Genomic DNA, 14012 nt, shown 5'->3' on the forward strand with positions numbered 1-14012 from the left:
GAAAGGAGAAAATTGTGGGCATCCAGACAGTAGCAATAGGTGACATGAGGGCCAAAGATGCATCACCCTGTTGTTCTCCCATCGTCCATTCCCTCTTTCCTGACTCATGCACCCACCTTTGCTCCACCAGCCCGCTGCCCATCTCTTGTCTCCTTTATGCCCCAGGCACACTCAGGACACTGTCACTACCCACCCTCCACACTCACCAGCCTGTGCCTGCACTGCTGGGAAAGATCTCATCAGCCTGCTGCTTTCCTCCTCCTAGCTGTCAGATTCTCTCTTTCCTCCTTGCCATCTACAACATTTCAGGGCCAACCCATGCCTTTCTGAACATATGCCTTGAAAGTCTCAGTCTTCCATCCCCATTCCTTTCCGTGGTCAGCTCTGGTCAGCTCTGGACTAGGAAGGCCTCTGACTACCACTGGGCCCCTCAGGTTCCCTCTTCTGCAGTTAGCACATAATCCTTGGCTTCAGCATCACCCTGCACTGCCTCAACCTGGAGCTCAGATTAGGAGAGTTAAATAGGGGAGGGTGCCCCTCTATGCCTAGCTGTGCCTCCTGTTCTGGGAGCCCACCCCTGTGTAAGACTAAGGCCTGAGACAAATTTCATTTGCCCTGGAGGGGAGCACTGAGGTCAGGAATCCTGCTGATAGAGTTCACAGCTTTAAGATTCCCCCAGATGACCTGGGGTGGAGGGAGGGCCACAATGCTCCCTTTTGCTTCAGTCTTCTCCTGACTTCTATCCACCTCTATGCCAACTCTCTGGATGAAGTTAGGAGCCAGGAGTTTCTTCCAGGTTTCCCATGTGGGTGGCAGGGGCTAAACACATAGGACTTTTTTGTATTTTGATCTTTTCAACTTTTATTTAATAAATATAAATTTCCAAAGTACTTTTGGATTATAGCAGCTGTTCCCCCCCATAACCTCCCTCCCACCACAACCATCCCATCTTGCACTCCCTCTCTCATCCATTCTTCATCAAGATTCATTTTCAATTATCTTTATATACAGAAGATCAACTTAGTATATGATAAGTAAAGATTTCAACAGTTTGTACCCACACAGATTTAATGTGCATCCCCCAGGCCATTAGTGGAATGCTGGATTGGAAGAGGAGCAGCCTGGAGAACTGGAGTCCATATGGGATATGAGCATTGCAGGCTATGGCTTTCCTTCATAGGCCACAAAGCCAGTCCCTGGAGGGGTTCAAATTTGAGTAAGGACATGACTCTGTCATTTCTTTTCCAATGAAAAATTGCCAGCAAGCTATAATATAAAATATGCAGAGTATGGTGCATCAACACCATACAATCAATTGAAGAATAGGCTATATGGGGAAATCCAGAAACAAAGCAGAACCTACCTCAGAATTGGCAGTGACTTTCGTGGATGATGGAATCACAGGGTTATTGTTCATGTTAATGCTTTTCAGAATTCCCTTTCTCCAAAATGAACAACATTTTATTTAGAATAAAGGAAAAAATATCACCCATGAGTCTTCTAGCTTGATAAAATCTGTTATTACAGTTTGGACACCTTTTCCTATCCAAGTGTTTTTACACAGGTATAATCATAATGTAGCTACACTGTTTTATCCTACCTTTTTTTTTTTTTGACAGGCAGAGTGGACAGTGAGAGAGAGAGACAGAGAGAAAGGTCTTCCCTTGCCATTGGTTCACCCTCCAATGGCTGCTGCGGCTGGCGTGCTGCGGCCAGTGCACTGCGCTGATCTGAAGGCCGGAGCCAGGTGCTTTTCCTGGTCTCCCATGGGGTGCAGGGCCCAAGCATTTGGGCCATCCTCCACTGCACTCCCGGGCCACAGCAGAGAGCTGGCCTGGAAGAGGGGCAACTAGGACAGAATCCAGAGCCTAGACCAGAACTAGAACCTGGTGTGCCAGTGCCACAGGTGGAGGATTAGCCTATTGAGCTGTGGTGCCGGCCTTATTCTATCTTTTAAACATGACATAAATTTATTTATATGAGAGGTTTTACATACAGCATTGAATGCATGATCCATAAAAATATATAATGTGAGCTGTGTTAACTAAAGATGTTCTCTAACATATATTTAAATAGCAGAAGATAAGCACCACAATGGGAGGAAATACTTGGAAAATATATATTCACCAGAATTACCTGCAAATTTCATGAAGCTTGTGACATTTAATAAGGTGATAAATCCTCCAACTTAACCTAGATAAATTGAGTTATATTTACATAGGATATATGCAGATTAGAAATAAAAACATACAATATATTGAACTTTAGGGGATTGTGAGATAAAAGAATGAATGTTCCATAAAATTAATGCAAATTAAATGCCAATGAGGTAGAAACACTACATAATTATAAAACGGTCTTAGTAAACAATCATGATGGTGCCAATTGTTTAGTAGGATGTAGAGTATTCAAAAATATTATTCATTACTGGTCAAAATGGCTAAATCCTTCACAAGATATCTGGATAAGTTATTACAAAGCCTATGATAGCATCATCATACAGTGCAGGAAAGATGTCCTGATATATTTACCCAGCTAACTTGAAAGCTTAAACCCATAATCTAGGATAAAAACATACAGCTGCTTTACTCATACTGCCTAAAACCTGAATGAAATCACAATGTTCTTTAGTAGATAAACAGAGAGCCAAGCTGTCCCAGTAGGTGGAGGCTCTTGAAGGCACATGGGATTAGGAAATATGGGGCATGGACACTGGACATGGGGACACAAGAAAAAACGTGTGGGCTGGAGTCACAGGGGTTCCAAAGACAAAAGGAAGACATTGGCTTCAGGTAAGTAGCATGCAGACAACTGAAGGAAGCTGTAGTTGTAAGCAAAGGTCAGAGTGGTACCCAAAGGCTTCCATGAACTGGGAGTAAAGGGACGAAGTCACTGCAGGGCAGGAGAAAGGTCACTCTATACAGAGAAAGACTGGAGACACACAAGTCCTGACAGGTTGTATGGAAAAGGGAGGTCAGCACTTAGGGAAAATTAGGGCTACATACAGAGTGGCTGGGGACCCATGAGGACTGGCATGGTGTGCAGGCCCAGTAGGAGACTTGCAGAGAGATGTGCTGTACATAAAAGGGATGAGCACTCTCACAGCTGGTACATGCTGCAGACACAAGGAATAGAAGATTTAAAGAGCTGGCTTGGATGACACTTTTTAAATGACAAAACTATCAAAATGAACAAGGGTCCCAGATAAAGGAGATGTTGAAATTGCAAATAACATATGGGCTTTAGGAACAGGATTAAATATGCAAGGTGAGCAGACACATGGAACTGGAAACATTAGGAGGCAGACAGGGCATATTATTACAGGATTTGGAAACACAGCAAAAAAATTCAGGAGATGCAATATAAATTGTCACAGTAGTTGGAGACCTGCTTAGAAAAATTTAGAGCCTCAAGTGATTGAGAACCAGTAATTATGGCTTCCCTTTTTAAAACTGATTTATTTATCTGAGAGAGAGAGAGAGAGAGAGAGAGAATCTTCCATCGATCCACTGGTTCACTCCCCAAATGGTTTTAATGGCCAGAGCTGGGCCAGTCTGAAGCCAGGAGCCAGGTGCTTCTTCTGGATTCCCCACATAAGTGTAGGGGGCAAGCATTTTGGCAATCTCTTGCTGTCTTTTCCAGACCATTAGCAGGAAGCTGGACTGCAAATACAGCAGCCTGGACTCAAACTGGCACCAATATGGAATGCTGGGGTTGCAGGTGGCAGCTTTACCCACTATGCCACAATGCCAGGCCCCTGTAGTTTCTTTCTTAAGAAATAAAATTAACTATAGAATAAACCACAAAATAGAGGCAAGTAAAAGCAGGCAGGCATCAATGCAATACCTGTAGAAAAATGCACAATAGAAATAAGGAAAAAGGGTTTCTAAAATATATTAAAATTAATAAAAACTAGTATAAGTCATTAAGGAAAGAAAAGAGAAATACCATTCAAATAACCAGCTTCAGGAATCCAAATAGCATCATCTTCAAAAATTTTCTTCTTAAAGATTTATTTATTTGAAAGAATTACAAGAGAGGCAGCAGAGTAAAAAAAAAAATAGTTATGAGCCGGTGCCACAGCTCACTTGGCTAATCCTCTGCCTGCGGCGCCACCACCCTGGGTTCTAGTCCCGGTTAGGGTGCTAGATTCTGTTCCAGTTGCTCCTCTTCCAGTCCAGCTCTCTGCTTTGTCTTGGGAAGGCAGTGGAGGATGGCCCAAGTGCTTGGGCCCTGTACCCACATGGGAGACCAGGAGGAAGCACCTGGCTCCTGGCTTTGGATCAGTGCAGCACGCTGGCTGTAGCGGCCATTTGGGAGGTGAACCAACAGAAAAAGGAAGACCTTTCTTTCTGTCTCTCTCACTAACTGCCTGTCAAAAAATAGTTATTCACAACCACATGAACACACACACACACACACAGAGGGAGAGAGAGAAAGGGAGAGAGAGAGAGAGAGAGAGAGAGAGAGAGAGAATCTTACATCTCCTGGTTCACTCTCCAAATGGCTACAGTGGCCGAGGAGGCAGAAGCCAGGAGTGAGGAGCCAGGAGCTTCATCTGGGTCTCCTGTGTGGGTTGCAGGGGTTCAAACACTTGGACCATATTCAGCTACTTTACCAGGCCACTTAGTGGGGTGCTACATCAGAAATGAAGCACACGGGACTTAAATTGGTGCCTTTATGGGATGCTGGCATCCCTGGTGCAGCTTTATTCATTATGCCACAAAGCCCCTCAGCTACCCCCTCCATTTATAAACATTAACAAGATAGTAAGGATTGTGAGAAATAGTTAGGAGTAAAAATTTTTTAGAGATATCAAAAGTCACCATATTTTGTAAATCAATATACCATGAAAGAGATATTGTGTAACACAGAGAACTTCCATATAAGTTAAAAAAGACTAATCAGTATTTGAAAAATCAAATCAAGGAATTTAAAAATTTCACAAGCAAAATTTCAGACTCAGACTTAGAAAATTCTAGACATTCAAGGAAGGTTGTTCCTCATTTTCCCAGATTCATCCAAAGTGGCAATAGACAGAGAATATATTTGAATTTCTTTTGAATTCATTGCTTTACATTAGTGACATGGATTAGGTTAAAGGAACTTAACATACATCTTTAATAAGAGACACAGGTATTTTAAGCAAAATATGAAAACAGAAGAGATCAATAACAAGCAGGATACATTAGATCATGCAAAGATGATTAACATTGCAAAATAAACCAAGTAAATAATTTATGTATAAGAAAAACATAAGTAAATCACATGATCATTGAGATTAAATGTTGAAAAGCTTTTCATGAAACAGCTTATAACCATAAAAAGAATAGAAAAAATAATAGCAATTCCCCAATTGTAATTAAGACTAGCTACAGAGAAGTAATAATAAACAGCATAATTAACACAGAGCACTAAATGATCTTTCCCTGGAAATAATCTTGGACAAGGTTTTCTCCTCTCTTTCTTCAACACTGTCCTGGATGCATAATTAGGAAAATTAAACAAAAAGAAATGTGAGGTATAGGGTCAGCTTTTAAGAAATACAACTCTTAATGTATGTTAATGATACTAGGATATGTAGAGAAAATCAAACACTAGCCAAAACCAAATATGAGCTGATAGGTGAATTAGACAAAATTATTGGGTATAGGATCAACACAATCAAGTGTGTTACCAGGTTCCCATAAAAGCAAATCATGGCTCACTAGGCTAATCCTCCGCCTTGTGGCGCCAGCACACCAGGTTCTAGTCCCAGTTGGGGCGCCGGATTCTGTCCTGGTTGCCCCTCTTCCAGGCCAGCTCTCTGCTGTGGCCCGGGAGTGCAGTGGAGGATGGCCCAAGTGCTTGGGCCCTGCACCCCATGGGAGACCAGGAAAAGCCCCTGGCTCCTGGCTTTGGATCAGCGTGGTGCACCGGCAGCAGTGGCCATTGGAGGGTGAACCAACAGCAAAGGAAGACCTTTCTCTCTCTCTTTCTCTCACTGTCCACTCTGTCTGTCAGAAAAAAAAAGAAAAGAAAAAAATATTTATTTATTTATTTGAAAAGCAGAGTTACAGAGAGGCAGAGGCAGAGAGAGAGGTCTTCCATCTTCTGGTTCACTACCCAGATGGCCACAATGGCCAGAGCTGTGCTGATCTGAAGCCAGGGTCTAGGAGGTTCTTCCTGGTCTCCCATGGGGGTGCAGGGACCCAAGAACTTGAGCATCTCCCACTTTCCCAGGACATAGCAGAGAGCAGGATGGGAAGTGGAGCAGCTGGGACTAGAGCCGACACCTATATGGGATGCTGGCAATGCAGGTGGCAGCTTTATCTGCTGTGCTGCATTGTTGGCCCCAGGGGTCTTCTTGATCTCTCCTACCTCTGCCCCTGTTATATATTAATGTTAGCCATCACAAAACACACCGAACACCAGAGTAAGGGAAAGGGTTTATTTGGGAACACCCAACAGACCAGAGTGAAGGGGCAGTGAAGGAAAAAGAGAGAGAAAGAGAGAGAGGTGGAGAGGAGGGAGAAGAGAGACGAGAGGAGAGAAGCCAAGAGAGGCCAAGAGAGCACAGGAGAGAAGGACCAAGAGAGCACATGTTCAGGAACAGGCCCTTTTGAAACTTCCTGAGGGTGGGCAGGGAATCCAGAGCAGCAAATCCCATTAGGATGGGGGTGGAGCCTGGCTCAGGTAGCTGGGCCATGCAGCCACCTGGCTAAAACTGCCAGTTTCCTAACAGCCCCCACTGGTAAATGAGTCCAGGTTCTTCTTAATGTTTTTCATGGCATAAAATCTATTACTCTCAACAGTGAGTTTTTCTTGGTTTATTTTGTGCTATTTGTGGTAATATTTTACTTAATTTTTTTTCATGTGTTACTTCACAGTAATTTTTTAAAATAACATGAAAATGTTGTTAGGCTATAGATTGTGAATAAATTATACTTCTATAGGAAGTCTTAGTGGAGTATGAGGATTAAGTATCTAACTTCTCATGCATATGCACTTACTTAGTTTTTGATTTCCCAACACTTAGATTTACCTTATTTATTTACTCACCTAGTGTTAACTGACATTTCTGTTTGGAACCATATTCTTAGTTACTAATGACCCCTGGTTGGGTACTTATACTGTTGATCTATTTGTACTGATTACAAATGGTGAATTTGTAGTTTTGCTTGGAGTTATATGTTTTCTCTTAGGTATCTTAATGCTTTATTTAGGGGCACTGGTAGGAAGCCTTGTAATGTCTTCTTGGAGAACTGCCAGTTGTCTCACTGTGTAACCCTTCTAGTAGTCTGACCTAAATTCTGATTAGTCTGAAATGAATGCTGTTTTTCTACATTTCATTGGATTTGTATTATAATGGACTATTTTCTGCATATTTTTATTTTTAAGCAGTTGTGTATGTATTTGTCTTAAGTTGATAAGAATGGAATTTGGAAATATTTATGTAATTTAAATGAACAAAGCAAGGCAATTATCATATCCACTACATTATATACCTATTTTTCATGATAAGATTACTTAAAAGTCTAAACTCTTGTTTATTTTCCTATAGTAGGACACATTGTTATTAACTATTCTCACCATGTTGCACAACAGACCTCTTGAATGTATTCCGACTATGCAAACCAAATGTGATTGGCCAAGATGACTTCAAATCCCCTTCATGTGTCTGTATATTTAAATGATTTCCTATAGACAGCACAAAGTTTGGTCTTGGTTTTATTTTTCCATGTCAATCTCTATCTCTAGTGTATTTAGATTGAAGAGTTAAAATTGTATGTGTGTGGGTGTAAAAAGTTAAGCTTAAGCTTACAGGTTTAAACCTTCCTGGTGCAGCTGTGAAAATAAGACAGAGTAAAGTAGCACCTTGACAGTAGGGACTCCATTTTGGAGCACTTGAGACTGCATTCTGGGAAAGCACTCCCCCACCATGAGACTCTGGTCTGAAACTATGATCTCAAATAGTCGGACAATAGCAGTGCACTACACCACCCTTGGCAGAGCACAAAAACCCCCTAGCATGATTGCTCAAGCTTAAAAGTAGAAAGGTTGCACCTGGGTTACCTGGGCTAATAATGAAGATGTGATTTGTCTATGTCTTAAAATCATAATTGCTGATTGTAAGATTTTAGCAACCGCTTAGCAACCATGTATTCTCTCCCTCCTCCCGATTTTGTGGTTTTTGCCTTTATAAACCCCATGCTGTAGTTCCTCACTGCTCCTCTGTCCTTGTCAGAGGGCCCCAACATGTTGGATCAATAAATTTAACCCTTCGCTGGTTGACTGAGAGAAAAAGTCTCTTGGAGTCGTTCCTCGGGTGGTGGGTTTTTTTTTTAGACCCTAACATTTGGAGGTCCCACCGAGACCTGACTGCTGCCTGTGGACGCCTCCAATGGATATCTCTAGGGGTGAGTACGGCGCCTATTGTTTTGATTAAACGTGTACACTTTGATTTGTTGTTTGGTAAGGTTTGTTATTTGTTTGTAATTGGCAGCATTGTTGTCGGGCTCGAGGGAGAGCTCCACCTGACTGTGGCGGGCAGACGTGCTCCAGAGCCACAGACCACATCCCGGGGGATGCCCCAGGAGAAAGGGAAAACTGGGGATGCCCAGTGTTTCCTGTTTGGTGGGTTGCCTGCAGTAGGGAAATAGACTGCAGAGACTCACGTTTTGTTTGTACTGCTGAAACTTTGGTATTTGATCGAGCTCGTTAGTCTTCTATATTTGTATGGGATGCCGTGATGGCTCCCATTTGGTAGACACTTTGTGTGGTCCTTGTGTGCTGCTTCTCTACGCTGTTTGTCTGTTTGTGTACATTGTGTTGTTTGCTAACATGGGCCAGACCGTGTCTACACCTTTGTCTCTAACTTTGAATCATTGGTCGGAGGTAAGCCACTAGGCACATAACCTTTCTTTGTCAGTCAAAAAGGTAAAGTGGCAGTCTTCCTGTGTCTCTAAATGACCTGCTCTCGGAGTGGATTGGCCCCCAGAGGGCTCATTCCATTTACCACTCATTAGCTGAGTGAAAGAGGCCGTTCTCCAGCCTGGCCGTCATGGGCACCCAGACGGGGATTTTAAGAAGACATCGAAGGTCAGTATTCCTTCCCTCAAGCGGGACTGGATCTGTGGAAGTGACCGTTGAGTGTCCGGCACCCCACAGCTCTCCGAGAATGCGGAGTCACCCTGGCCATGGTTTAGCTAAGGCTGAAACTCCAGAGGGATTGTAAGGAATGGGAGGGAAATTAGGAAGGGCAGTTGGCTGAGAGCCTGGAGACCCCCTGAGCTCGCTTTGGCTTCCCGGCTGCCAGACTGCGACCCGAGGACCAGGTCTCTCTCTCGGAGGGACGCCTGGTCACGCTGCCTACTGCTACGTGAGCAGGGCTTAGCTTCGGTTGAGGCTAATATTGGCCCTCCAGGTAAACTCAGACAACTAGGTAGTGGGTAACCTTGAGTGATAGGAGATTTTAAACCCCACTCAGCCCCCAGACATGAGGAGCTTCATTGCTTTCTGCCTTCCTCCTCCTCCTGGGGGGCTCCCTCCCCCACTCTTTTGCTCTCCTCATCTCCATTCCTATACCACTGGCCAGGAGAAAGGGAGAGGGAAATTCCACAAGTCTCTCCACCTAGGGAAAAGCTGTTACCTGTTACCTGTTAATCCTTTCCAATCTGGTAGAAAGTTTTCCATCTTTGCAGCTTATGGTAGCTCTGGTGCGTCTTAAAGTTTTTTTATTTACTGTTTTTTTTTTATTTACTGTTTTTTTTATTTACTGTTTTTTTTATTTACTGTTGCTAAGCTTTGATTGCCTGAGGACTAAATCTGGAAAAGAGCTGAAGTTAACTATCTGTTGTAATTGACTGAGTGTCTACAGTAGTCCTAATTGATCTGGCTTTGGTTAAATTATAGGAGGTTCCCAACACTCTTAGTAAAACGGCGCACCTACCCAACCCCACGGTTAATCCTGCCAGGCCCTGGGGTGTGCAGTCTTCCCTGTAAATGGGGGAACACAGCCTTTCTCTGCACTCTATTCTAGTCCATGTGGCCTGCCACACCCAGGCAGGCAAAGCCAAATATCTCTAGGCAGAGCCCCCATGCCAGGGCTGCTTTTTCTCTCCTCTCCTGGAGGAATTTCCAATTCAATACCACTGCTGGCCTTACCTAAGGGAGCCAGAACCTTAAGCCATTAACCCTTTCCAAACTGATTAGCTTTTCTCTTTGCACCTAATAAAAACCTAAACAATGGGTTATTCATCTGAGAGCATTCACCTGTCTTGAAGGTTTCGCGTTTTTCTATTGCCATTAGAGTCTTAATTGGGAAAACTACAATGCAAAGTTGTTTACATTGTTTATCTGTTTTTAATGTCTGAGTGATTACCCAACTGATCAGAAATGTACTAATTTTGGCTAAATGGTTTGACTCTCTGACAGCTTAAATTCTAAACCGAGTCTTCCAACTTTGGGCTTCCAGCCGGATCCCTGGAACTCTCAAAAAATGAGACTCTAAATTTGTTAAAGTAACAGCTGCTTGGGTCAATTCAGATTATATAAAATATATTAAAATGTTATAAATGGTGTCAGACCTATGCTGTATTTATGTTTTTGCTTTCCAGCTAAAGTGGTCTTATAAAAATAAGAGTAAATTCTGTGTATACAAGCCTTTATGTTGTTAACTAAAGTAAGCCAATGCAGATTGGTTCAGAAAATTGAGGTAATGCAAATACCCTTTCCTCAGTGGCTTGCTTGCTCAGTTTTACATGTCTTTGATATGCTTTAAACTTGTTTCTCTTAATGAGGAAGATATTTTCAAAGTTGTAAACATGCACTAGTGTTTGCTGTCCAGGAGATGTTATCCTCATGTTACTTAAAAACATGAAAATGTAATTTTAACTTTTATTTCAGATAATGGTGTGGTATTCATTAATAACTCAGGGTCTTAAGTCATCTTGGCATCAGTGCTAAGTAGAACTTGAAAAAATATATTATATATACTTTTAACATCTCATATTTGATAAAAAAAAAACTGTTTTAGTTTGTTAACATGTATTCTCATAGGTTGTCCATACATGACAATTCTAGGCTATGTAAAAGTAACTACGGGTATAAAGTTTCAAAAGGTGTAAACAAGTCATAAAAAGTTTTAAAATGTTTACAATTTTAAAATATTGTTTACAGAGTTAAGTGCTAATGCCAAAATTGCACTAACCTAAAGTTAAAGTCTGATCTTCTGTTATAACAATTTTTTTTTAAAATATGTACTAATGTTAGTAAATATCTAAAAATGGTCTAAACCATAAATCTTGGAATCTGTTTTTGCAAAAACTGCAATGTCTATTTTAACAGTGTCTGCTTATTCGGTTACTCTGCCATTTCTAGAGTTAGGTCCTGTAAGCTCTTTTTTTAACTCTGTTAAATAATCCTAAATTATGTAAACTCTTATATACAAGGTTTTTTTTTTTATTTCTGGTTTATTCGACAACAAGAGACATAAAATTCATGTTAATCCATTGTGTACTCTACTGTCTCTGTTAAGTTATGTTTATGCAACAGATGCTAGAAAACTGGGTTCCAAAAACCCAAGAAAGCTCTAGTGTCCACAGGCTATACGGTAAATACCTGGAAGCCAAAGAATGGCAGAGACCTCTGCCACAATTTCTCCTCTAAGTCAGGCTACACAGTAAACACTGGTTAAACTGCCAGTTAAATCTAAAAGCCCAAAAAGTCAGGCTAGAGACCCAACTCACTGCCTCACTTCTCCTCTTTTCTCTTCCAGAAGGGAAGTTACTACTGTTCTACAGGACTCTCCACTGTAATGTACGGTTTGATCCCCAGACCTTATGAAAGGGATGACTGACCTTTTCTGTAATAATGCCTGGCCACAGTATAGGGTCCCAAACAACATAAAAAAAGGTTAAACTATAAAATAATGTGACAACTAGATCAATTTTTCAGTGTAAAAAGTTACACTGATGACCTCAAAGTATGCAAGCAGGTCACCACAGTTGATCTTACCTAAAAGGCCATAGTTCTCCTCATGGACATGGTCTTAACTCACAGGAAAATACTAAGTGTCAGAATTTGCCCATGACCATAGTTTTTCTAGCTCACCCTGATATTAAAAAAATCTCCAAAAATCAGGATTGGGTTGAGCACCCGCTTGACTGACATCATAGAGGCTGCCTCCTTGGTCTACTTTATTAAAAACCAGAAAAACGAGGAGCAAGCTAGCAGCAGAGGATAGGCAACAGACCAATCAATGGCTGCTTTACACGGTGATTGCCATCAAGGAGACCCAGCAAGGCCGGTGCACCCCAAATGGCACCTGTTGCTGATATAAGGAGCCAGGGCACTGGGCAAGCAGCTGTCGTGACAGCAAATGCCTTCTGTCAGCCCTGCCAAGAGCACGGCCACTGGACACGGAACTGCCCTGGGTGTCGAAGGACTCCTGGTTCAGAACTACAGACCCTGTGGCCCTGAGCTAAAAAGCCTTTTGCTCTGCCCAGCCTCTGCCCAGCTTCCAGCTCCAGCCACTGCTATTGAGGGGATGGCCTAGGGTCAGTGAAATGCAAGTTGCCTATTTCTATCTGCCTCCTATTTAGCTCTCCTCCTAGTCCAGCCATGTAATGCAAGTCAACAGGGTGCCTCCCTTAAAGGAGATTTGCATCTCTTTCAATTCTCTTCCAGCACCCCATGGATAGGTCTGGGCCTCACACACCCAGCCAGGCCTTAAAAGTCTATCCAATAACATTAAGCTTAGAAAGCCCTCCCTGCCAGTTCCTAAAAACAGGGATTTCAGTAACAGCTAACTCAAATAGCCCTACACCGATTTGGACAGGTCCTCACTGAGGACTTAAAGGGCCTATCTCTTGAGGGGGGGTGCACAATAATCCATAATATAAATGGTTAAATGTAAATAATTCATTAGTCTGTTCTTTTCCCAGCCTGAGACTCTAGTCTTGTACATTGGCTTAACTTCCTAGCAAAACTGGCTACTAAATATAAAAAAAAAATTGTCTCTGGGTCAATCAAACTGGACAGGCACAAACCCAAATTTGTACTTTTCCTGGAAAAAGCCAAACAGCTCCAGGACCAGGCCAAGCAGGGCTGGGATTTCTGGCCTGACATCTGATCATGAAAATCCTGGCTATTTCCTCTCCTTGGCCCACTAAATTCTGCAATCTTGATGCTTCTCTTTGCACCGTGTGTTTTTAATGCCCTTGTTCATTTTGTCTCTAACAGACTAAAAGCTGTTGAACTCCAAATGGTCATCAGGCAAGACTTCCAGCCCATTCCACTGGACGACTTGAGCAGCCCTCTGGACCAAGCAACACAGTCTTTCCAAGGCCACTGTTGCACACCATAAGACAGGTAGCAAGAGGAAATACCCAAATCCCCCTCGACACCCACATGCCAGCTTCAAAGAAGTTACAGAAGACGGAACTCCATCCATAATCCCAAAGAAAAATTTTGGGTATTACCTCTTGAGGGAAAAATATTAGGCAGAAAGTCAGTTATGAGCTTATGTGTGTGTGACATAAAGGCCTAATGTGTCCAGCATATGCATCTACATCTCAGTCATCCTGACAATGTTTCATGGGCAGCCTGGCCTTTGCATCCTGCCCTGCCCCCTTCTACCTGATAACCTGCCAGGTAGAGATCCCCGCCCCTTCTACCTGACAAATCTTCCACAATCTCCCAGATGTAGCCCAGTATCTGCATTTCAGTATTACAGAACAGGCGGGAGTTAAATCTCATTTTCATGGGGGTGGGTTATACACGGCCCTAAAAAAAAAAAATGTTGTTTTTATGCCAACTAAACTGGAGTGGTTATAAACTCCATGGCCAAACTCAAAAAATGACAGAAAAAATGGCAACGGGAGAGGGAAACTCAACAGGGATGGTTTGAGTCATGGTTCGGCCAGTCCCCATGGCTTACTACTCCACTGTCAGCTCTAACAGGACCCTTAATTGTTCTACTCCTAATTGTAACCATAGAACCTTGTGTGTTAAAGAGACTCATCACCTTC

General features: G+C 42.5%; 1 long non-coding RNA gene across 1 annotated transcript; it reads left to right on the forward strand.

Annotated features, from left to right (window-relative positions):
* Positions 1–8867: 8867 nt before the first annotated feature.
* On the forward strand, positions 8868–13714 carry LOC149119427 (uncharacterized). The gene is made up of 3 exons (XR_016228635.1): positions 8868–9081; positions 11759–11799; positions 13225–13714. It is a non-coding gene; the product is annotated as an uncharacterized LOC149119427 (long non-coding RNA).
* The last annotated feature ends 298 nt before the right edge of the window (positions 13715–14012 follow it).

The sequence above is a fragment of the Oryctolagus cuniculus genome, chromosome Y (genome assembly GCF_051225735.1).
Source record: "Oryctolagus cuniculus isolate XC-2025 breed Fujian yellow rabbit chromosome Y, ASM5122573v1, whole genome shotgun sequence".
NCBI lineage: Eukaryota > Metazoa > Chordata > Mammalia > Lagomorpha > Leporidae > Oryctolagus > Oryctolagus cuniculus.